Source organism: Callithrix jacchus, chromosome 14 (genome assembly GCF_049354715.1).
Source record: "Callithrix jacchus isolate 240 chromosome 14, calJac240_pri, whole genome shotgun sequence".
Classification (NCBI taxonomy): Eukaryota; Metazoa; Chordata; class Mammalia; order Primates; family Cebidae; genus Callithrix; species Callithrix jacchus.
Window position 1 is genome coordinate 19,861,359 of NC_133515.1, and position 25,878 is coordinate 19,887,236.

The 25,878-nt window shown below is 45.9% G+C and overlaps 1 protein-coding gene and 1 pseudogene across 2 annotated transcripts in view; both read right to left on the reverse strand.

The window, feature by feature from the left end:
* Positions 1–25,878, reverse strand: part of SH3RF3 (SH3 domain containing ring finger 3) — a 365,288-nt gene that overhangs the window by 233,240 nt on the left and 106,170 nt on the right. The window lies entirely within an intron of this gene.
* LOC144579234 (small nuclear ribonucleoprotein G pseudogene) lies at positions 10,915–11,442 on the reverse strand (annotated as a pseudogene).

Here is a 25,878-nt window from a genome sequence, read left to right on the forward strand (position 1 = left end):
GTTGTGTGTCAGCAGACAGCCTACATAATAAAAAGAGGCAAGCCTGTTTCTACCAGTACCAGCTCAGTCAGGAGACCCCCACCCAGATGGCACTGAAGGTACTGAGAGGCAGACACCCAGATAGAACAGCAGAGTGGATCTATCTGGGGGAACCAACAGTCTGTAAGCTGAGAAGCTGACAGCTTTCCAGGATGAAGGCCCCAGGCAGATTCTCATTCACGTATTTATTTGCTCTTAGGTGATTCTTATTCATACACAGGTGCTCTACATTTACTCATGACTCAAGAATATACCAAGTAGGCAGCTGTTACCCACCTACCACTAATTACAAACTATAGGGTACCCCTCACAGAGGAGCCATGGGGGCAGGGTAAACTTAATGTTTCTCAACAGTTTCCCTGCTGCAAATGAAGGGATGAGGAGGCTGACCAGTTGGGTGACCCACCTCCCAAACACTGTGTAAGTCCATGATAAAGACCTGAAATGCCTGCCAATTACATTGATTCTCAATGAACCAAATTTTAAATACACACCTAATTCAACAAGTGTCCTAAACTTTACCTGTTGTCACGGGGCCTGATTAGCACACAGGCATATCAATGTGTCTCAAGGAACCGTGAACACCTCCTGCAGCCCCATGCCACTTCTTTCTGGTCACATCCATCCCTTCAAATGCACGTTTGTCCCTGGGAGAGGGGAGGTGCCTGGCTGCTGCACACACAGGTGAGAGGTGTGCACGTATGTGTGCATGGGTCAGCTCAGCATACTTCACATGTGTTTAACACCTCCAAAGCCAGGAAGCAAACATCCTTGCCCTCTGCCTGTCCAGCTCCATGGATTGCACATTTTACTGCTCTGCTGTAATTACAATGAAAACAAACAAAATGCAATCTTCATGATTAACTAGAGCTCCTGCTGTGTGCTGTTCAGCACAGTGTGAAGATCCAGGTTTCCTGGAGCCCTGGGGAGGGAAAAATCACCTCCTCATCATTGCTTTGCTCTGCATGACAGGAAGAGCCATCAGCCAAGGCCCTCGCTTTACACCTGTGCAACTACAAAGGGCCCTGACCATACCTGTGCGACAGAGCCAGAAATGCCAATATGCCCACGGAAGGCTAGCTCACGGCCCAGACTGTTGGGCCCCCACTGGGCCTCTTGGCAGAAAGTGACCCGGGAAAGCCACTTCAGGCTGAGTCATTATGCTACTGACCTCTAAAGGTAGGGCTCTCCATCCAGAGCAGGGCACACGGGGCTGAGGAAGCCTCAAACAGATCAGCCCCAATGGCTTGTTCACAGAATGGCCTTCCTCTCAGCAGAGGCAGAATGGGGCTCAGCAGTCACCCGCCTGCCTGGCCTTGTCCATTTATCTTCCATTACTCTCTATAGAGGAGGACTATGCAGTTAGGAACTTGGTTCAGACACAAGCTAGGGTCACCTGAAGCGTCAGTGCCTTCTGTCCCTGGATTGACCATGGACAGTATCAGGCCACAAGACTGCAAGTCTTCTCTTCACCCTCTGCAGGCTGCTTTTCCCATGGGCATCCACTGGCCCTGGGCAGCCTGTCAGCTCTCAGCCACGGGCCACCTCCCCAGTCAGATCCTTCATCAGACACTCAATACACAAGACCAGGAGCCCTTCTGCCTACGACCAAGGTGTCCCTGTGCCCACCCTACAGGTGAAAGTGCCAAGCTCCACAGAGGGTAAGCATAGAACTGGGGTTAAAACCCGGATACGGCGGCTGGGAGGCAGATGCTTTCCCCACCTTTCTCTGGCCCTGCACCCACCCAAACCAACTGCACCTGCTCTCCTGCTTTGGTGGTTCCTGGAAGAGTACATGCAGCTTCTTGACCCTGGATCACAGGTTCCCCCACACTCACCTCACCTGGGCAAGCTTGGGGTCAGCAGTGACTGTGCATAGTGCCTTGGGTTTAGGCATCAGTTTGCACAGTTTTTCCACTAGGGAGAAGAAGGTAAATCACAGGGCTGCCAACCTTCAGTAGTACACTGCAGGCAGGCTTATAAACAGCTGCCAGGTAAGTCTCAGGAATGCTTTTCCTCCCTAAATGCACTGAGAATTTAGAAAGTGAAAAGATTCCAGAGAGCCTCCCTGATCTCAAAAAGGCATTCCCAGGCTTGAGATACGTATCACAAATAGCCCGCCACCAAAAAACTTATAATTACTACTTGGAAAAGATCTCTCTGGCTAGGGAAGCAAGAGAACATAAGCAGAGAAAGCCCCTGGGCATCTGAGAGTGTGGACATCATCTGCAGAACCCTGTTGTGCACAGCGTATCGCACGCATGACTGACAGTTCCCAGAGCCATCCCCACAGTGCCGGGTCCAGAGGCTGTCCAAATGCTGGATGCTCTTGGAGCCAGGCAAACACAAAGACCTCCCAGAGATGTTGAGGGAACCTGTCTAAATAAAGCTCCCTCATATGCACCTACATGAAGACTCCATGAAGCAAAAGTAAAAAGAAGTCAAGAATAACAAATTTCCCTTCCATAGGCCATGAGAGCAAGTATAGACATTATCACAATTCAAGTTACATCAGGGTCTCCCCATCACCAGCTTCTCTGTAAGTAACATGCCACCAAAACGTGGTAACTCCAGGGCACTGTAGAAGAAAAGAATGAAAAAACCTCCTTGGGATGTTAAGGCATGAAGGGCTCTGGAAGAGTCCTGTCTTTGCACAGAAGAAAATCAAGGACTCTAGTTCACCAACAATAGGCCCACGATCACCCACTCACCACTGTCGCACAACCCAGGAGAAATCAGAAGACAGAGCCCAGGGAGTCCCAGCCTCCCCAAGCATGCAGGTGTGTGGGATGCCCCACAGCTCTGGATGGTGGTCCCAGACGGCCTCAGGTAGGCTCAATTGTCAGAGTCAGGCCTCTGCACACTCAGAGCCAGCAGTTCAGGAGCCAGACAGCGGTGGCATGTCTGGATACTCCTCAGGGCCAGGACACCCCTTTATCAGACCCATGCAGGCCAGAGAAACCTACATTTTATGGATTCCCCAACCGGGCTTTTGTAGGTAACTTAAGCCCCAAGCTGCATGGTGTGTTATAATTATTATATATGATCTGGCAGTAGGTGTGTGTATCAGAAACCCTCTGATGAAGCCAAATGGAAACTAGGCCCCTGCCAGCACAAGGCGTTCCCTCCTTCCTGAGGCAGCCTACACAATGAGCTGACTCCACATAGCTCACCCAGGTAGAGAAGGCATGGGGGTGTCCCGTGAGCAGAATCTGGGGAAGCAGCAGGACAGAGAGGGTCTCTTTGCAGCTCGAGCTGAAAGGCAAAACCCCTGACCAGAGAGTGTTCTGGTCAAATCCAGCACGACCAAGGAGCTCAGCACAGGTCACTGCCCCTGGATGCCTCCTGCTCTGACCTGGCAAGAACCTACCCCTGTTAAGAAGGACAACAGCAATGCAGGCCACTGTCTTCAAAGCCGTATGTCTTACCTGTATGTCTGAATAACAAACCAGAACTTTCTGGCAGTCATCATTCAGACACAACTGGCACAATTAGGCTCCCAAAGATACCAGTGACCAGCTGGTCAGTGCAGGGACATTAGGAGCACAGCCAGCTGTGGCCCTGCCTGGGGAATTGTGGGATGACTGATTGGATTCCTGGTGAGAACAAGGACTGATGGCACCACCCACACATTGTTCAGAGGCTTACCACCCTGGCCAGCCTATGTGCTTGGTAGGTATGGGCTGTGCTGAGGGCCCAAGGCAGGCTCCAAATACCCAGAAGGTGACAAAGCTTAGAGACTCTGAGCTTCAGAGACCACTATAGAAACCCCAGCTACACTAGGGTTTGTGGTCCTCTCAACTCTGCAGTTTCTCGCTCTGTATAATGGGGACAAGACCTATGACTGGCTGTCACAGTGGCCAGCTGCATCAGGATCCCCTCAGTAAACATCCCCTTCAGCCCCTACAAACAGCTCCAGGTTGTCCCCCACTCTTGGAAACCTTGTCACTAGGAATTATAAAGGTAAGTTTATTCTTTTTTTTTAATTAATTTATTTAACTGTAGGTGCATACTCTATCTGGCATTTGTCTCCATGTTATCCCTCCCCACCCCCCGCTGTTTCTCCCCTACCCACCCCAACTGCCCCCAGTGTATGATGCTCTTCTCCCTAAGTTGATGTGTTCTCACTGTTCAACACCCACCTATGAGTGAGAACATGCGGTGTTTGGTTTTCCATTCTTGTGTCAGTTTGCTGAGAATGATGGTTTCCAGATTCATCCAAGTCCCTACAAAGGACACAAACGCATCGTTTTTTATGGCTGCATAGTATTCCATGGTGTATATGTACTACATTTTCTTTGTCCAGTCTATCAATGATGGGCATTTGAGTTGGTTCCAGGTCTTTGCTATTGTACACAAGGCTGCAATGAACATACGTATGCATGTGTCTTTATAGTAAAACGATTCATAGTTCTTTGGGTATACACCCAGTAATGGGATTGCTGGGTCAAATGGAATTTCTATTTTAAGTTTATTCTTTTGTAAGCCTCTGTTGATGGGGTAAAAGTCTTAGCAGCCGCCAGCTGCTTGGTGTTTCCAGTGTCTGAGCTGGATGAGCTCCAGATCAGAAAGTCTGCCTGGGTAGCCCGGGATGGGAGGGCTGCCAGGGTCAGCAAATAAGAAAGTATACATGTGTGTGCAGGCATGTGGATATGTGTACACATGCGGGGCCAACCAAGCAGGGAAAGAAACACTAAAATGGTAAACACAAAAGCCAAGCTGGTCTACTTCACTCTGAACCCAGGGCAGCCCTGACCCTGGTGTGAAGGAAGCAGTGTGCTCTGTCTGTGTTTACCGTGACTCATCAGGAAAGATGGGTTTCCAAAAAAGCATCCACTTCAACAGGCTAGCTGTCTCCTGTTTGTAAAACATTCATTCTTAGCCCTTGTTTCTGCATTTGGGGCCCCGTGGGTTTTTTTGTACACTGAGACAGGGAGCTCCAGCTGTGTAATTCAGTAAACAGGTAATGAACATGTCAATGGCTTCCCTGAAGCGCAAACCAAGGCACTGAAAAGGAAAGTCTTCTTCGTGGGACGGGTGGCAGGCAGAGTCCATCCTGCTCTAGTGGTCAAGGGGAGAAAGTAACTCCTCGCCCACCATGAATCTGGGGCACAGTTTCCTGGCTGACAACCTCCCAGCCGGACTCTTGGTGTGCCCTTCACAGACGTCAGGGCAGCTGCCATTTATAGGAAAGCCACGGGGCTCCTCCCTTCCTCCCTCCCTCCCTCCCTGCCTCCCTCCCTGTCTCCCTTCCTCTCCCTCCTTCCCTTCCTCTCCCTCCTTCCCTTCCTCTCCTTCCTTCACTTTCTCTCCCTCCTTCCCTTCTTCTTCTTCCTTTCCTTCCTCTCCCTCCATTTCCCTCCTTCTTTCATTCGCTCCTTCCTTATTTTCTTTCCTTCATTCCTCCCTCCCTCTTCCTTAAGCCCACATCATTTAAAAGCAGGAACAGTTGGCTTAGTATCTCCCGGCTGCAGAATGACTTGATGCTGCGTGTCCAGGAAGGGCTTACCTTCATGTCCAAATGAGCAAGAAAAGCTCCTGCCCCAGTGGGCACTTTTCCAGGATGCTGAATGAATGTCGGCTACAGAGTGGACAAAAAGGATTCAGTGGCTTTTGGGCCTAGACACAGCCACTGAAATACACGGCACCCCTGTGTGACATTCAAATGCCCTCCAGTGCAAGTGCTGGGCAGCAATGTGACCTGTGCCTGGTCGCAGGCTGTCTGAGAGCAGGGGCAGAATAACTCCCTCCAGCAAGAAGAGCTGCTAGTCCCTCACACATCTCCATCCACCTCCATTCATGAAAAACACATAGAAATGCTATTTGATTAGGTAGAGGCTGAAAGTCAGTCTCTGGGACAATGCAAGACAAGGGACACCCCCACCAATCACCCGGCACTGCCAGTGACACCCTGAGATAAAAATCCCACTTCACTGTTTTCTCCAGTGATTCATTCATTGATGTTTTCCCTTTCCCTGATGAAAAGTTCACTCTACACAAAGAAGATGAGAAAAGAAAGAGAAAAAAAAAAACATCATGAAGACTAGGGGGAAAAGTAATGAAAATTGTGGCACAATCTCATGGGCAAATCCCACCGAAGCTCTTAGGCCAGCGCACCTGTGCCCTTTACACACTAGCCCCACAAAGCTCCAGGAGGGGACCCAACCTGGGCCTTGGTAAGTGTTTTTCACCAATCCTGAATCTGCCCTGTTTCTGTGAGAGAGCACTTGCCTCCGTTTCAGTCAACAGCAGGGCTGAAGCATCTCCTTCTGCACAGGGAGGACATCGCATTGCCATCCACATCCCTAATGACACATGATAAACTGACAAACCCGGAATACCTTCTGACCAGGACTAGTCACAGTGTCAGCTTCTCACACTCCCAGGAATACACTGAACCAGGCCCAGGTGAAACAATGGATGACCCATCCGTGACAACCTCTCCAACTGTGGGGTCTTCCTCGTCTACCTTTCGCCTCCACTCAGGGGACAGGGCTCAGTGAGTAAGGGACTCCGCCAGGTGCTAGGTCACAGCAGCTGGGAGCACAGGCCTGGCCTCTCCCTCCAGACTTCACAGTCTCGTGGGAAGGCCAGGTATTAATATGAAGCACATACAGGTTTACATTTACGAGGAGGAAAAAGGGGACAGTAAGAAAGTATGTACATTTACATACAAGCACACACAGGGAATCTTCCTCAGGGGTAAGGTGCATCCTATTCACTGAAGCAAGAAAACACTTCCTCTTCCCCTTCCTTTCAAAGGCCCTGATCTGCAGGATGGAAGCAGGGAGAATTAAAGGGGCAAAAAGGAAAACCAATTTAACTGTCTTCTCTTTCTGAAAACTCTGCTTATTAAAAGCACAGTTGGTAGGGTGGTTTCATTTCCTTGTCTTCATTAAATCAGGAAGCTGAGATTTAGCAGAGATTCTGCCCCCAGAATTAAACTTATCGGAAGTGACCATGAGTTATTACCCCAGCATTCTCCATGTGCTTTCTGATAAGTAGTTTCTTTACTTAACTTAGAAAGCTGTTCCCAAGAATTCTTAAAAGGTGTCCAAATTCCCAGGCCTACCTCATACAACATTTTCATAATTATAGAGGTGATAGCAACCTTGGTGAGAACAACCGTCTGGAGGATTTTGATGGGGTTATTTGCTAATTTGGACTCTTCTGTGAATAAAGATACCCAGTCGGCTGACTAATATGAACCCTCATCCAACCCTGAATGTGTCCACAACCCCATAGACCTTCACACTGATCATTAAAATGAGAACAACTGGATAAATGCGATGTGACTGATGCCTGGCCCCCGAGTTGTACAGCATATAACCTACAGGACATTCACTGGTGATGGTAGTTAACCAAATAAAGCAGTACTCCAATGCTCTGGATTCTCAGAGTAGCTTTACTCAAGTTTCACAAGTAGGCGGTATGGGGTCTGCTGGAGTCCCGGTATGACCCACTCACAATGAGATACTCCAAACCTAGAGGCACTATTCTGAAGCCCCAACAGCTTGCCTATGTTTAATTAGGAAAGAGAACTGCCACACACACAAAGCAAGAGTTGCACATATGCACATGTACACACACAGACACACACACAAACACTAATCTTTAACTTCCCACCAACATGCCATGGGTACCACCTTGTGTCTTTCAGCCTTAGGAGGAATGCAGGCTTGTACAGTCTTGGAGCCATCCCTGTTCTTTTCAGATAGAAATGATCTAATGGAGTGATCAATTCTGAACCATTCAATATCCTTCCAGAGCATTTTTCTAGCTTCTGAGACTAGAGTAGGGCACACGGAGAGCACTGCCTCACTGAGCCCACCCGAGAGAATTCAGACATCCAGAGAGAGTAGATACTGCCCTGGAGAGGCAGTGCCTCCAACCTAGAAGTACCCATCTGTTGGTTTAACTAGAACACTCATGGGGTACCACCCTGAGCCACTGAAGTCCCAGCAATGAGGGGCTCCTCTCATGGGAGCGGCTAGCAAAGAAAAAGACAACCACACACCAAGGGTAGGGGGTAGACCTAAGACAGCAAGAAGTGAAACCCAGCAGAAGACAAAGAAATTATTCACCCAGCCTTCTCATGGAGTCACGGGAATAGTCATGGGTTCTTCACATGTGCCTCAAGTTTTAATCAGCATCTAAGATGCTGTGTTGCCAGACCCAGGAGTATATCAGCTCAGTGTCAAATTCAAAGCTGAATGAAGCTGGTAAGATTTACATACCATATGTCAGGCCCCATTCTAAGTACTTGACAGCATTAATCCATTTAACCTCCCCAAAAGCCCAATGAGGAATGAATGTACTGCCCCCATTTTACAGATAGGGAAACTGAGGTACCAAGCAGACAACTTGCCCAGGATTATACAGGTAGAAAATTATGGCGCTAACTCCTGGGTCTGCACTCTAAGCCACCTTGCTGCTGCATGTTAAAAATTCTAGAAAACCATATTGATTGTCCTCAGGTCAGACATCCAAAGGTCTGGAGTGAAGAAGTCTACATAAAATGGTAGGAGAAGAAAAACGTGATTTCCTTCATATTTTTCTCTAAGTGTCCTTGCTAGAGTGGTTGGGAGGCAGTCATGCCAGCTGCCACTAACCCAGGGAAATTCTCACATAAGTCAGAAAAAGCACCCTTCAAGACAAATCTAGGATAAATGTGATGTGACTGATGCCTGGCCCCCGAGTTGTACAGCATATAACCTACAGAACTCAGGGGCCAGGCACTATTCCCATTGTATTTGACAGTCTTAAGAGCTGTGGGAGGAAAATTAAAGAGTTTAATAGTTTTAGAAAGAAGAAAATGCAGTTCAAGACAAAATACTCATATATTACTTTCTGGTTTCTGCTCCCTGAACAATTATTTTCTTAAATTACAAATTGTAAACCATGGTGTGTCAACTTATATAGTAATCTTTGCATCTAAATCAAAGAGAAGCTGTGGTCTCCACTCGGCCTGCTGTTTTAATAACCACCTGTTTTATTATATGTTCTATTTTCCAGACAGCCAAATTCCTTTCCAAATGACCAGATACAACCATTTTTATAAAAATTCAAAGCACAGCTCTGAGCACAGGCTAAACCAAAAGACCGTTACATTAGTCAGAATAAAAATTTGCTTCCTCAATATCTTAGATCCAGCATGAAAACCATGGACACAGGCAATGTTTCTGTTGCCTGGATTAGAAAAAAATAGCAAGCCTGGGAAACGTGAGAGTTGAGCAGTAAAAAATGCCCTCACCGGCCCACCTGGAAAGCAGTGCCCATGTCCTGACGCCACAAGGGCACAGCCTATCCTGGGGCCTCTTTCTTTATAAACACTTTTGCCTTCCAAGAAAATAAACCAATCAAAGCACCTTAATCAAATTTAAAGGCTAGGCCAGGTGTGGTGGCCCATGCCTGCAACCCCAGCACTTTGGGTGGCTGAGGCAAGTGGATCACTTGAGGTCAGGAGTTCGAGACCAGCCTAGCCAACGTGGTAAAACCTCATCTCTACTAAAAATACAAAAACTAGTCAGGCACAGTGGCTCATGGCTGTAATCCCAGCTACTCAGGAGGCTGAGGCAGAAGAGTCGCTTGAACCTGGGAGGTGGAGGTTGCAGTGAGCCAAGATCATGCCACTACAGTCCCACCTGGGCAACAGAGCTAGACTCCAGCTCAAAAAAAAAATTAAAGGCTAGACATGTGAGTCTAAATTCAAACTAATGGATTTTGCTTTTTCAGGCTCATGAAGAATAGGGTCACTGACTACAGTCTGTCCCTTACTTCGGTCCTCTACTTATGATGGGCTGACTTAGGATTTTTCTACTTTATGATAGCACAATACAATACACAAACTGTACTTCACATACCCATATAACCACTCTACTTTTCACTTTCAAGACAGTATTTGGTAAATGACAAAGATATTCAACACTTTATTACACAGCAGGCTTTGTGTTAGATGATTCAGACCAATAGTAGGCTGATTACATTAGCTAGCCTAACATAGGTTGTTCTGAGTACATTTAAGGTAGTCTAGGCTGAGCTATGAGGTTATATAGGTTTGGTGTATTACATGTATTTTCAAATTACAATATTTCTAACTATTGATGGGTTTACTGAGACATACCCTCATTTTAACTCATTCTGTCTTTCTAGTTTGCCTGAAATGTCCCCAGTTTCAGCATTGGTCCCACTTCCCAAGAAACTCCTCAGTCCTGGGAACACCAGGACAGCTGATCAACTAGCTAAAACTGAAGGCCTGTATAAAGACAAAGCTTATGAAATGAATGTGAGGAAGCAGTTTCAGATGTAAACATTAAGTTCAGAAAATGTGGACACTTTGCACCCAAATACTCCTCTGAAAAATAAACTCTGCTTCAGTTAAACAATGTAAACTTTCTAATGAAGCCTAAAACATCTTTTTAAATTATAATGTTGAAAGTTTTTTTTCGTTTTTCCCCCTTTTTTCTCCCAAGACTGGGTCTCACATTGTCGCCCAGCCTGGAGCGCAGTGGTGCAGTCTTGGCTCACTGCAACCTCTGCCTCCCAGGCTTAAGCAATCCTCCAACCTCAGCCTCCTGAGTAGCTAGGACTACAGGCCAGTGACACCTCACCCGGCCAACTTTTGTATTTTTTTGTAGAGATGGCATCTCACTACATTGCCCAGGCTGATCTCTAACTCTTTGGCTCAAGTGATCCTCCTGCCTTGGCCTCCCAAAGTGGTGGGATTATAGGCATGAGCCATTGTGTCCGGTGAAAGTTTTATCTTGTTTTATTTGGGGGATATTTTTGCCTATTTAAGAACATAAAGTTAAGAACTCCTTAGAATCCAACCTCTTAAAACTCACTATGTATTTTAAAGGGATTAGAAAATTGGTATTAAAAATATTAAATATTTGGTATTTTTCAGAATATCTAATTTTTTTTGACTATGACAAAAGTTTAACAAAAAGTCTTACATGAAAACGTACATGACCTAATTTTTACATCATAGTAAAATGGACCCTATGGAGAGAGGACATGGGTTTCTCTGTTGAACAGCTTTATTCGTACTTGTTCCAAGGCTTCTAACATGACGATACTATTTCCTCGTATTACCACCATTGCAATATTGTTCGGTTGCCACAGTCACCATCTCCACAGATTCATCTATCACAAGATTCATAAAGGGATTAAATCCCTGCAATATTACTTGGACATGTCTGCCACCATTTAGTTGCAATGACAGCTTCTTGTCCATAAATTTTTTCAACTCAGGAGGGTGAGCTTTGCTCATGGTGTCTACTCCACAGGCTCACAGATGCCTTGGAATGGAATGCATGGCCTCCCTCATGCTCCCAAAGTAGGCCCGGTGTCTTGCCGCTAATTCTTTATTAAAGATAATTTGGGCTGGGCGTGGTGGCTCATACTTATAATCAATCCCAGCACTTTCAGAGGCCAAGGTGGGTAGGTTACCCGAGGTCAGGAGTTCGAGACCTGGCTAACTTGGTGAAATCCCATCTCTACTAAAAATACAAAAATTAGCTAGGCATGGTGGCAGGTGCCTGTAATTCCAGCTATTTGAGAGGCTTAAGCAAGGGAATCACTTGAACCTGGGAGGCGGAGGTTGCAGTGAGCCAAGATCCTGCCACTGCACTCCAGCCTGGGCAACAGAATGAGAAAAAAAAAAAAAAAAAAGCTATACAATACATATGCCCAAATGAACAACATTAATTTAGAAATTTTAAAAAGATCGTTTTAAAAATGGTTTCACTTTTGGGATTTACTCCAGGTAAGTGATTTGATTTTTTTGTTCTACCTAAACAGCACTGGATATAATTATTCCCCAGGGCTTCAAAATTCTAAAAATCCTCAGGAGTTGGAGGCTGCAGTGAGCCATGATCACATCACTGCATTCCAACCTGGGTGACAGAGCAAGAACCAGTCTTAAAAAAAAAAAAGAAATGCGGCACTTCATTTTTCTCTTCATTCACCAAATGCACTAATTATCTGCTTGCACTTAAATATTCAAACTTATTTAATATATATGATTGGTCGATTAATGTCTCAAGTTTTCTGTCTGCATTGCAACTGTCTTAGACTGGAATTAACTACACGGTAGTAACAGTCATTTAATTTCACATGGAAAATGTCACTTGCAGAGCAGGCCTGCATAAATGACCTTGATGTGGTGAGAAAATGGAATTTACCTAATAAAAACGCTTCTCAATTATCCTACCAAAAGGAAAAGAATGAGAATGATAACACTTAACCACAAGAGGCTAAACCATAAAACTTTCAGGAAACAATGTAGAAGATCTGTATGGCTTCAAGGGTGGAGAAGATTGTTAAAACAATAGCCAAAATGAACACATTAGAAAGGAAAAAGATTGAAAGAAGGAACCTCGTTTATTGAAATTAAGAACTCCTATTCATCTGAAATCAACACACAGAGCAATCAAAGAATTCCTGCTAATATGAATGATCAAAAATCAAAAGAAAGCAGGCAGTGGACACTGTGGCGGATTGTACAGTAACAGCCTCCAATTGATTCATGTCCCCTGGATCCAGCTCCTTGGAACATTCCATTTAAAGTTGCCTCTAGATTCAGCGGCACTGTAACTTCCTTTGGCTAATGAGACAACAACAATTATGATGCAGATGCAAATTTAAAAAGTGCTCATTGGAGTCCACCTTTTCTTGTTGTTTATTGGGACCCTCAGTCTACCATATGAAGAAGCCCAGGCTAGCCTTTGGGGGATAAGAGACAATGTGGAGAGGAACCCAGGCCATCTTTGCTGCCCTAGTAATCCCATCCAACACACAGAACTGTGAGCTAAATAAATGGGTTTTATTTTAAGCCTCTTTTGGGTTGTCTGTTTTGCAGCAAATCCAAATTGATATAGGAAAAAACCATAAAGATGTTCTCCTTCACTGGCAATCAGAAACTAACAAAGGAAGAGCTAACGAAGCCAGTCTGTCTTCTGTGAGGTGTTAAGGACACTGATGCCTTTGTTTATCAAGAGAGGCTGCCAAGTGTAACCAGGCAAGAGTTTCTGCACAGGAGGAATACAGCAGGCTGGACTGACACATGACTACCCACGCCGGCCTAAGGTGGAAAGAAGAATGGTTTTGCACGAAAAGTTCCAGGAAGTGTCTTCAGAGGAAGGGTCAAGAGCCGTGATGTGCAAGGCTTGTCTGGGAGCTCAGCTGGCCTTTGAAGTGTGCTGGGTTACTCAGGAAGTAAACTGATTAAGAGACTACTAGGGGGTATGTGGAAGGGGCTGTGGGGATTTGGAGAAAGGGCTCAAGAAAGCTCCTGAAAGCCATCCTTGGTGTGTCACTGACTGTAGGACATTAAGAACTCACTGCAGCACCAAACCTGTGGCCATCTGTATGGCGTGTGGCCTCATTCTGTTCTCTGTCATCTCACAACTCCCTTGTCCTCTGCAAACCCAACCTTCATGTTTCATGTCTCTGGATAATATCCATATACTTATGGGACTATAGTTCCCCAAATATGGGAAAATAAAGAATTAAAACGATTTTACGGCTGAATGTAGTTGTGATTATAGGAAAGATGTCACATCATCTCAAAAAGTGAAGGTCTGACCAGAAAGAAACTATGAGCATCCTGCAACATGAGTCCTCCTCATGCTCTGGGAACTCTTCCTCATGGCTGAGCTGCAGCATTGGCCTGGAATCTTAAGTCAGAGTAATCCTGGCATCAAGGCTGTGTCAAATACACTGTTCAAATGGAAGGAAGACACCCCCAGCAACGCTGTCAGAACAGAACCATGTAGATGAGCCAGGGCGTCTGACTCCAGTTCAATTCAGAGCAAGCGAGGCTCTCCAGGCTCAGGTATTGTCTCTATCCCAGTCCCCACTGCCTCCCAGTCCAGCTGAGCAGAGACATCCAGCCTCAGGTCGAGCCAGGGCAATTCAACCAGGCACATTAACTCCACACACAGGTATCAAATGAGACACTTGCAGGCAGATACACCGGCTGCTGTGTGGAAGGGAAGGCTGGAGGGGACTACAGTGGTGGAAAATCTACACTTTCCAGCCATCCTGTTAGGTATAACATTCCTTGGACTATGCAATGGACTGAATGTATGTGTCACCCTAAAAGTCATATGTTAAATCCTAACCTCCAAAATAATGCTTTTAGGAGCTGAGGCCTTTGGGGAGGTGACTGGGTGGTGAGGGTGGAGCCCTCATGAATGGGATTAGTGCCTTATAAAAGAGGCCTCAGAGTCCAGGTGCTGTGGTTCACACCTGTAATCCCAGCATATTGGGAGGCCAAGGTGGGCAGATCACAAGGTCAGGAGTTTGATATAGCCTGACCAACATGGTGAAACCCCATCTCTACTAAAAATACAAAAAATTAGCTGGGTGTGGTGGCACACGCCTGTAATCCCAGCTACTTGGGAGACTGAGGCAGGAGAATCGCTTAAACCCAAGAGGTGGAGTTTGTGGTGAGCCGGGTCATGTTATTGCACTCCATCATGGGCAACAAGAGCAAAACTCAGTCTCAAAAAAAAAAAAATAGAAGCCTCAGAGAGTTGCCTTGCCCCTGCCACCAAGTGAGGACACAGTGAGAAGGCACTGTCTGTGAATGAGGAAGCCAGTCTTCACCAGACAGCAAATGTGCCAGTGCCTTGATCTTGGATGACCAGCCTCTAGAACTATGGGAAATAAGTTGCTGCTGCTTATAAGCCACTGCATTTATGGAATTTTGATACAGCAGCCTGAAAAGCCTAAGACAGCCTCCTTCAACCTCACAACCACCCTGGAAAGTAGGCATTCTCCCACCTTACAAATGAAGAAACAGAAGTCAAAGAAGCTAAGTAACTTGCCCAATGTTGTCACAGTCCTAGGTGTAAAACTGAAGTATGAACCCAGGTGTCCTGATTTCAAAAATTCATGTTCTTTTTTTGCTTCACCACACTGGGTTTTTGTGAACAAGCCAGCTCAGAGACTTTCATTACAGTGGAATTTTTTTGTTCCCTCAAAGGATTTCCTGAGTCCAGTACAGGGTGCCCAGGATTGCATTAAGGACTCTAGATTTCAAGTGTTAAGTACTCTAGATTCAATCTCTCATAATGGATTTACGAACTCCATAAAAAATCTGAGAGTCCCTTGAGGAAACTTGAACCAGGAAATCTGAAAGTTCAGGAATTATACCAAAAATGATGACTTACAATGAATTTCCTGAATTTGTTAAGATATTTATTGTGGCCAACTTCTGAGGGAAATCTTAACAAACATGGTCTCAGTTCAAGGGATAAGAAGCAAATATGAAAACTCATAAAATTATTTTATATATAGACTTAAATTCATCTCCTCAAAGCCCTAGTTCTTATAATAACATCAGGCTAAAGGTGCAGTTTGTTCAAAAAAAATAAAAAATTAATTTACTTTTTATTTCTAGTTGACACTTAGAAAGGAAAATAATCAACCCACATAGGAAGAACTAATGTCCAAATTATTTTGCCAGACTCTGAGGGTCTGAAAATCCAGACTAAAACCACAAGGAAACAAAAATTACATGCAAGCACCAACAGGGAAGTCCATTTACAATAGAGGTTGACACCGTCCCCAAGTTGGGGACAGAAGGAATGACCACAGGCATGGGCTTCACCTTGATCATGGCTCTTCTCCCTTCTCTGTGGTCTGAAAACCTCAGAGCAGCCAACAAGATGACCCTGGAGAGACAAGGGCTATACATTCACCAGGAGCACTGAGGCCACATGGCAAGAACCCAACTGGGCCCCTGCAGGGGAGCATCCAGTGAGATGGCGCAGGAGCTCTCCTTCCATCTGCTGAGAGCTGGGCAGACTCTGCTCAGCAATGGGTCCCTCAGCACAAGGCTGCCCAGACAACAGGACTAAACATTTAAAGGGGATGCCATCCAACAACAAAGACAGCAAGAACTGTGCTCCCCTCCATAGAGACACCAGTACCTGCTCAAGTCTGAAACCCAAGGGCAAGCTCAGGGCCAGCCAACCTTGTCTTGCTTCTAACTTGTGTCCACATCCTGCAGAATATGATGACGGCACAGGCTGCAGTAGAAAAGGTGTGTAAAATCTCCCCCGGTCCAGGCAGAAAGGGCTGTTCTCAGGCCACCCCTCCAAGGCCAGAAACAGGAAGAGCACCTGCCCTGGGCCACAGGCTGTCTCAAGGACCCAGGCATTGAGGTTTTGAGTGACTTTGACTCCTGTCTCTGGAGGCTGTGATTTTCAGTGCTGCAGATAATACCATCTCCATATTTCCTCCCTGTGTTTGCCTAACAGAAACTCCAATACCTTTTCCTACTAACTGGCATTCTTGGGTTTTCCTCATCCTGCTAGCTTATTCCTATAGCAACTACTAGGTGGAACAGCTCTCATCTTAAAAACAGTTCCACATAGCTTAGGGCCCTATAAATTTAATTTTCAATCTCACATTTGGCATTTGTTCTGGGGCAGTTCCAACATATCAGGAAGACAGAATTGCATTCATGGGTGAAAACCAGTAATGATGGTTTGCCTGAAGACTGAATATAGTGTTTACTTTCGTAATACTACCTGAGGTTTATATATTAGGACAATTCTGCTCTATGTCGCTTTTCTAAGCTGCTCCTAGATGCAAAATGTGCACATTTTCCTGAAGAAGCTTTTGCATCATGCTTTGTTGTGCCTCATGAGTACTTCTTAAATGTTTTATGCTTGCTCCCCTCATGTTTTATCTCCAGCTTGGAATAGAATCTATTGTTTTGCAGTCCATAAATAGTACATCCTTCAAACAGTACAAGGAAAACAGAAAAAATAGCTACAGAGGATTTGCTGAATTTTAAGTTCAAGGAAAACTATTCTTTCTATCAAGATTCTAGGCAATCAAGGACCAATAGAGAAAATACCCTTGCTGCAATCACCCAACACACTGTCTAATGATCACTATTAGTGGCAAAACTTCACCTGTGAGCATATGAGCAGGGCAGGGCAAACAGAACCACCAAGTGCCCCTGCTGTTATGCTGCATATGGGGTGGCACCAGCTTTGCTGGTGTCTAAGCCTCTCTCACTCACCACTCACTCATTTATTTACTCACTCAAGATCTTTCTAAAGCAAACCAGATCACGTATTGTCCTGATTACAGCCTTTCAATGACTTCCCAATGCACACAGAATATGTCCCAAACTCCTTTCCTGGATTTCAAAAGCATTCAGGCCCACCCTGGCGTTCTTTGAAAACACCATGCTCAATCTCTCCTTAGTCCCCCTGCACCAGGCGATCTGCCCCCATCTTTGCTTCTTCTCACCACTCCCATCTTCAGCTCTCAGCTTAGACACCATCTCTTTAAAAATGTTGCCCAGCGACCAAACATAAAAATCGTTCTCTGTCATTCTCCATTACATGATCCCATGGTGTTAATCACCTGTATGTCATCTGCCCCATCTGACTTTTTTCATGAGAATTTCCTGTACATTGGCCTCCTGGCTGGAATGCACACTAGGAGAATATGAAAATCCCTTCCTCATTTGCTACCACAAACTCCATGCAAAAAGCAAGGACAGCCACCCTAGCATGTGCCCTGGAATATCTGGTGAGGGGTGAACAGAAGGAGACCAAGCACACTGAGTCTCAGGGCTGCGAAACACACAGGGGTCTGAGGATCCAAGCACGGTGCGGCTGACTCCATCTCTGGCCCAGGACTGGAAGTTGCTGATGGGTCCCTCTCCTGAGGGGATCTGCAGGCCTCTTGGCTACTGCTCAGACCTCCCCAGGAAGCTTTCCTCAGCCCTTACAAGCCACCTGAACTAGGCAATAGCCTGCTCTCAATTGCCTGAAAGACAACACCTCCCATCTCATCTGCTGCTGATGCTACAGGAAATGAACAGCCTATTTCATTGTTCTCACAAATCATGACACTACATTCAATTTCCTTAATAGTCTCAAACACTCAGAATAACAGAACCATGAGTCACAGAAGTCCCACTCAGCCTCACACAGAGGACAAGAGTCCCTTTGGCTGCAATTCCTGATTTCCTAATGCTATTCTGTGAGGTTTTTTGACATTAGTTCCCTTTGTGAGAATAGATATTCTGAAACAGAAGAAAAAGGCCCTATTGCTGTATTTGCGCCACAAAGTGAGGGTACTTATCTTCTCTGAGCTTGCCACACCCCAGTCTGAGGACATCACTGGAAAAGAAGATCAAGGCCCAGTTGTGGCTTCCAAACCTCTGAGCCCAGAGCAGGGCTCGAAAAACATGTCCCGACTGTCTGGCCAAGCAGCCACTGGGTTGATTTTACTGGGGTTTTCACAAGGTAGGCACAGCCCACTAAGGAAAAGTCAAGGCAGGAGGTCTCCTTGGGCTAGACCCACCTGGGGCACGGTGGCCAGTGCAGACACAGGCTTCCCACTTGGCCTGTTGCCATTCACCCCCACTTCGCCTGTTGCCATTCACCCCCACTTCTCCAGCTGCAAAATCAGTGCCTGTGTCAGTGGGGTTGCTCAGCAGGAAAGCCTGGCCCCATTCCTGAGCCCCAAGGCCCAGGGCTCTAGGCATGGGCTGCTCTACATGTGTGACCATCTACAACAAGGCACAACACAGACATGAGAGAGGGTCCTCAGTGTGGCTGCCGGCAGACTCAGCTGGGAGCTTCCCGACTTGTCCACCCAATCAGTGACCTTAAAACTGCCTGGAGGGCCCCATGTCTCAGGACTACAAAGCTCCCTGGATGGTGCCAAGGTGCTGCCAAAGTTGAGAACAACAGGAGAAGGGGCCACCTAAGCTAGGAGAGCAACACAGATGAGGGGGAAGTGGTTCCTCAGGGAGCCCTCTGTGATCAGGGAAAACAGGAGGAGAGCGGAGAGGGAGCCATCCTATGTGGCAGACTACCTACGACACCCCTGTCTACACCAGAGTCAGCCACCCAGGAGGAGGGACTGGGAAACAGAATCCTCTGTCCCAGCCTGATCACTCTCAGGTGTCAGGCCAGGAAAGCCACCATAAGAGCAGCACTCTGGAGAACATCATGTCTCAGGTCCAAGCAGAGTAAAAAGATTCTTCAAGAGACTAGGCAAACATGCAGTGGGGGGACAGGAAACTGGCAGACACAGAAGCCAGAGAAGAAGGACTGCAGAGGCTGGGGGACAGAACTGGCGAACCCTCACCTTGGTGAGGCAAGGGGTCCCAGGGGCCTTTCCAGCAGTGCTCACTGAACCAAGCCAAAGGTCAACACCTGAGGCTGAATGGGAGAGAAGAAGTTTGTGTAAGAAGAAGGATGGTTATAAATCTGATTTTCTGCCAACAAAATGTAATACAAGCTCATGTAGGAAATTTCAAAAGATAAAAAGAAAAAAAATACATTCTTAGTGTTTCTTCCAGCCATATTTTCCCCCAGTGCATCTATACCACTATGGCACTGGAAAAGGGGAGAGGGTCCCACCACAAGATGAATTTTACATCCTCTTTTTCACTTCAAATGCTCCAATATCCTTCCATCTCTCATCATGGCCATTATTACAAATGCATTTGTCTTTTTTGATGTTGTCAGACTCTGAGGCTGGAATTGCTAGGTCAAAGAAACAAACTGCTTTTTCGGAGTTTTCATTTTGAGGTATAGAAATGCAAACTTGTCTCGCTCTTTTCTTGTCACCATTGACTGTCAACTAATTTTTATTAACTTATTAGACAATGAGCCTTCTCATTCTCAGAGCTTACTACTAAGGCTACTTATTTTAAACATATATTTTTAGTAATTCTTCTTCTCATGCTCTATAGAGTTCTTTTTGGTCAAAAGGGAGGCATGGGATTTTTGGGAGACCCGGGCTTGTTTGGATGTGGATTATGAGGTGAGGGAGAGATAAGACAGACTACGAGAAAAGAAGCGGGGAACAAGACAGACAGAGAGAGAGAGAGAGAGAGAGGATCAAGTTTCCAAGGGCAGAGTTGGTGGGGGGTGTCAAGAGTCCAGTAGGAAGAAGTCACCTTAGAAGAGAAAAGAAATCCTCTCAGGGTCTAGAGAGGAGAAGGATGACAGGAGGAAACAGGAAGAAGCTCAGAAGGAAACAGGATGCTCAGAGGTGGGAAGGAGGGAAGATGAAGGCATTCTCACCTAATGGCCTCTCTGGTTTGTGTGAAATAATCCACCAGTGGCAGGGGATACTAGAGAAGCTGAAGGTTTGAAACTGCAGCAATGAAAAACTCATTTATCTACAAGTCAAAGTGCCACACCAGGGTACTCTGCTACTGATAGGGACCATCAAGCCCAGCCCTGACTCTGGTTTTAGTTTTTGCTGTTGTTTGTTTGTTTTGAGATGGAGTTTCACTCTGCCTCTCAGACTGGAGTGCACTGGTGCAATCTTGGTTCACCGCAACCTCCGTCTCCCAGGTTCAAGGAATTCTCCTGCCTCAGCCTCCTGAGTAGCTGGGATTACAGGCATGAGCCACCACACCCTAATTTTTTGTATTTTTAGTAGAGATGAGGTTTCACCATGTTGGCCAGGCTGGTCTCAAACTCCTGACCTCAGGTGATCTGCCTTCCTCGGCCTTCCAAAGTGTTGGAATTACAGACGTGAGCCACCATGCCCGGCTTCAACCCTGATTTTGCATGTGAGAAAACTGAGGCCCGGAGGTGGTAAATGGGTGACCCATGGGCAGGGCCAAGTCCAGAATCTACAGATGTGGTTCATCTACTGTGCAATACAACAGCCTTTACTCACATAAGAAAATACAGAAGAGTCTGGGCCAGAGCCATGGCTGCCACTACAGGCAAGTGACTCATCTGTTGTGAGCCGGCAAGCCCTCCACAGAGGATACCTAGGCAGCCGCCTTGCAAGCCCCACTGCAACTGGAGCACATTTCCCACATCAGTCACCTCTGCCTGGCTGCCAGTGATTGAGTGACTCCTCACCTTCAGCACACGTTTCTCTAAGCCTCCAAAGAGACCGTTGGAAATTCTGGAAGTTGCTGTGAGCTGTGGTGAGGAAAGGCAGGTGGCCGTGAAACACCCCCTCCCAAAGACAAGGGACTCCCCGGGCAGCGCTGGCCGCCAGCTCCTCTCTGCAGTTAGCTCCATTTAAGATGCAGCACTTGGCAGAGCAGCCTCTCTCCCTGAAATCTATTACTCCACCAAGAAAGCTCTTAAAAACCAGTGCCTTCCTAGGTCTCTAATTCCACTCTGCTTTCCTAGATGATCCTGCCTGGCTCTGTACCCAGACTCGTGTGTGTAAACAAGGGTATCTGCCCACTAACCCCATGTCCCTCAACAAACTGCAGAGTCAAATATGGGGCAAAACTCAGAATTACTTCAGAAAGTGTAGTCCATTTGTTCTAAGAAATTTTTACTTTATTGGAGGCTGGGAGTGGGGAAGTCCCCAGTTTTCACTAGAAAACTGTATCCTTATTCTGATTCAGTTCATTTTTGTGTAAGGAAAAAGAAATTACTACTTTGGAAATGACCCCCAGGAACTGCTAAACACTTCCTTACAGAGGCTCCCAAGAAAACAAAATCCATGTGAGAAACCCAGGCGAGCTGTCTGCCATCCATATTTACGGACCCCAGCTCTCTTCGGAGCACCATGTGGGGCTCACAGCCAGGGAATAAAGAAGTCCAGGGGAACCTCAAGTGCTCACAGAGTCCTGAGTTCTGAGACTCTTGTGAGAGACATGTATTGCACATCTTCTGTACACAACCATTTTGACATTTGGCACTGCACAAACCCAGAGAACTTGCTTATTTTTATTACATTTAGCATTGTTCTATCTACCAGTAATTTTTCCTCTTGTGGACAGAAAGAACTGGAAGTAGAAAAGTCAACTGAAGGGCCCTCTCATCTGCTGTCCCTCTGATGCATACACCCCCTCTCATAGAGCTAGTGACCACAGAAGAGCTGTATCCTCCCTTGGGACAGGGAGAAGGGACTGCCCCCCATGCTGGCTGTTGTCCTCCAAGGCAGACCACCCCTTGCCGGGTTCCATCAGGGGCCTCTCCACTGTAGTGCAAGAGCCACAGAGGATGCAAGCATGCAGGAGCTGCCTGGGGAAAGGAAGGCTTGAGCAACATGGGTATCCGGTCCTCTGTGCAGTAAGATCATCCTGTGAGTGCTCTCCTCCTCCATTCATCACACTCTGAGTTTAAGACACTCTGAAATAGTGGCATCCATAATGCTAAAAATAGTTCCTGAAAAAATTTCCCTCCAAAGTTTCTAGTTTCCAGCTGAGATTGTGCCACTGCACTTCAGCCTGGGCAACAAGGTGAGACTATCTCACACACACACATATAAACACACAAAAGTAGACATAAGAAACAAGAAATGTATAAATGACAAAAAAAGAGAAATTTGTGTAACGCACCCACAGTCTAGCTGTCAATGCTTTGGTAGTTGTCTTCCAGCCTTGTCTCTGTGCATAGATTTATAAGGTATCTAAAATTACAGTGATATTAGTGTATACGTCTGGTATCCTGCTTCATTTTAAGAGCCAACACTTTTCTATTGAATTAGTTTTCATAAAAACCATTTTGTTTTATTATTGAATTTTTTTTTAAAAGAAAGGCTTCACTCTGTCTCCCAAGCTAGAGTGCAATGGTATGATCACAGTTTACTGCAGCCTCCAACTCCTGGGCTCAAGCCTCAGCTGGGATTATAGGCAGACGCCACCACACTTGGCTAATTTTTTGATATTTTGTAGAGATGGGGCCTCAACATGTTGCCCAGGCTGTCTTGAACTCCTGACCTCCAGCAATCCTCCCTCCTTGGTCTCCCAAAGTGGCAGGATTACAGCATGAGCCACCATGTAGTCATAGAAAACATTTAAATTGGGCTGCATAACGCTGAGCTAACTGCATACACCGTAGCTTATTTAACAATCTCCACGCTAGATTCGTAATATCCAAGTCGTTCTCTGTTTTTTGCTTTATTTTATAATACTAAAATGAAAAGTTCGTGTAGAAAGTAATTGTTTTTATGTTTGTTTTGAGGATGATTTTCTTTTGGAAGATCCCCAGATGTCATTGCTAAATCAAAGACATGGACATTTTAAAGCAGGGGTGTCCAATCTTTTGGCTTCCCTGGGCCACACTGGAAGAATTCTCTTGGGCCACACATAAAATACACTAAAATTAGCAACAGTTGATGAGTTACTGAAAAAATGTCACACACAAAAAAAATCTCATTATGTTTTAAGGAAGTTGGCAAATTTGTGTTGGGTCACATTCAAAGCCATGTCCTGGGCCACAGGTAGCCTGCAGGCCATGGTTGGACAAGCTTGTTTTAAGACTTCCAATCCGTTATGCTGGTTTTCAAAAGCATTATCTGACCAACCTTCCACTAACCTTCTCCATGTCCTTGTTAAGACTGTGTACTTTTTTGTTCCCATGAGACAGAGTCACACTCTGTTGCTCGGCTCACTGTAACCTCTGCCTCCTGAGGGTTTAGCGATTCTCTTGCCTCAGCCTCCCAAGTAGCTGGGATTAGAGGTGCAGATCACCAGGCTCAGCTAATTTTTTTTGTATTTTTAGTAGAGAGGGGGTTTCACCATGTTAGCCAGGCTGGTCTCAAACTCCTGACCTTGTGATCCACTAGCCTAAGCCTCCCAAAGTGCTGGGATTACACCCATGACCCACCGCACCCAGCCACACTTTTTTATATACTTTGTTAATTTGAAAGCTGAGAAACAGCATTTTTTTCAACGTGTACCTCTTTGATTACCAAGATCAAACATTTCCCCATGTTTTCAGATAAAGATAAACGTCTTCCAACATTAATTATTGTCAGTTCCTCTACTATGACTTCTTTCTATACATTCTCTGCTGATGGTCTGGTTTTAGTAGTTTTAAACAACCACTTTTAACAGAGCCTTCATATACTACAAATATTAACTCTTTAAAATCTATTTTGTGAATATGTTTCCTCCATGTGTATTTTATCTTTTAGCCTGACAGTGTTATTTCTTATTTTAACATTGTTTGCATTGAGATGACGTCACTACTTTCATTTGTGTTGCCTTCTCTCCCTTCTAAGTTTAGCTTCCCCTGATCTTTCTGTGTCCTGGGTCTTTAATGTTAAGCCCTTAGGCCAGCTGAAATTTCCTTGGGGACTGCCTCTCCCTGTCCCATAGCTATACTTCTGCCTTGTCCCCTGAGCTGTAAGCACAGGTCATTGCAGGGTTTCATGGTCTGGGACTGTACCTGCAATTTTGACCTCTGAGGAGAGCCCAATTAAATTTCCTGGCTAACAAGGCCCACTCCTGTGACGTCTCAGGGAAGCACCAGTTTGCAAACAGGAAACAGTCCATCCATATTAGGATGTAAGAATAAAACAAGGAGCAGCATCACCTGGGATTTCCTTTCTTTGACCTTGACCTTTAGGCATTCTTAATTTCCCCACTTGGGCAGTGTCTTCGGGTGGTAGTGTTAATCGTACTGCCCCTGTTTCTCAACAAAATAAAGCCCTCATTCATTGTCATCTTCAACCAAGTGTATGCAAAGAAATAATCGTAACTAAATATACCATTTATTTCCTACAATGCACTGACCCAAGAAGGCCACCTTTCCTAATTCCTAAGAAACAGAGCTCACAGTCATGTGCTCACAGTGAAGTCTGGGGAGGAAGAAAATGGAAGTGATGGACAACTTACTCCAATGACATGGGAGCTGGCTTTATTGTAGAGTGCTTCACTGGGATGCTCACACACTCTGGAGGTACTGCTGGGCATTGTCTGTTATTCTCCTGCCCTAGTGCTGCCTACAGAAACAACCTGGACTTTGGGACCCAGGAGAATTTGGTCATTCATAAAAGGTCCAAAGGTAAGTATATTACATGGTAATTGGGAGGCAGTTCTCACTTCCAGAATATTTTTTTCTTTTGCCAGTGATTACGAGCTCCAAAATGTCCCCCAGAAATGAACTATTGATCTTGGAGAGGTCCAAAGTGTGAATAACTTAATGCATATTAAAACAAGTCAAGGTGAAACCAACCCCATAGCCTCTTAAAGTAAGGGCAGTGAGCTTAGGAGACCCTCTCCTGTGAAATCTGGGTTTGCAGGGTGAAGAGGTTTTATCGGTCAAGCATGTAAGAGAGGAGACCCACTCCGGTGCCAAGTGCATGTGAAGATGAAATAAGAACAGGGAGAGAGGGACTCAGTAGAGTCTAACAAGTGTTGTCATAAGAGCTCATACTTCCCAAGGGATGCCTGTACTGCATGGCTTCCGTCTTTACGGTGGACATGTACACTCTCCTTCTCTCCCTCTATTGACACCAAAAAACAGCAAAAGCAAAACAAACAACTGCCTTCAAACGCCCATGCCCATGGCATCTCTCACACTCAGCAGGGCCATCTTACCAATCACTTCTAAAAGCACTTGCTTCCTGCTCTCCAGGTGACCAGATGGCCCCATGTGCCACCCACAGCTGTTGTCCTGGCAGGAGGGTTAATAGGGCCCCTTGCTCTCAAAAGTGACCTGATTTGTATGGTACCTAGTCACCCTCCTTAGCTAATATACACAAAGGCTTTAAAAAGATTACGGTCTCTCAAACTGGTCTCTTTGGTGGTCCTTATTAATCCCTGGGGTGGATAAAGAGGAGGCAGGAAGGGGGAGGGGGAGAAGAAAGACCTTGCAGTGAGAATTCGTGGTCTACAAATCCCAGTTATCAAAAAACCATTCAGAGTTAATCTATTTTACATCCTCACCGTCCTTGTAATCCGTAATTAGAGGACAGGTTCCTCCTGCTTTGAGGTGTTTAAAAACCATGGGCCAGACAGTCTCCCAGGGCCCCCCTCCCAACTCAAAAACCATATCCCTCTGTGGTCTGGTTCTAAAGCTCTACCTCATCATAAAGGAGAACACAATGGCCTACTGGGCTGCAGGGAACAGG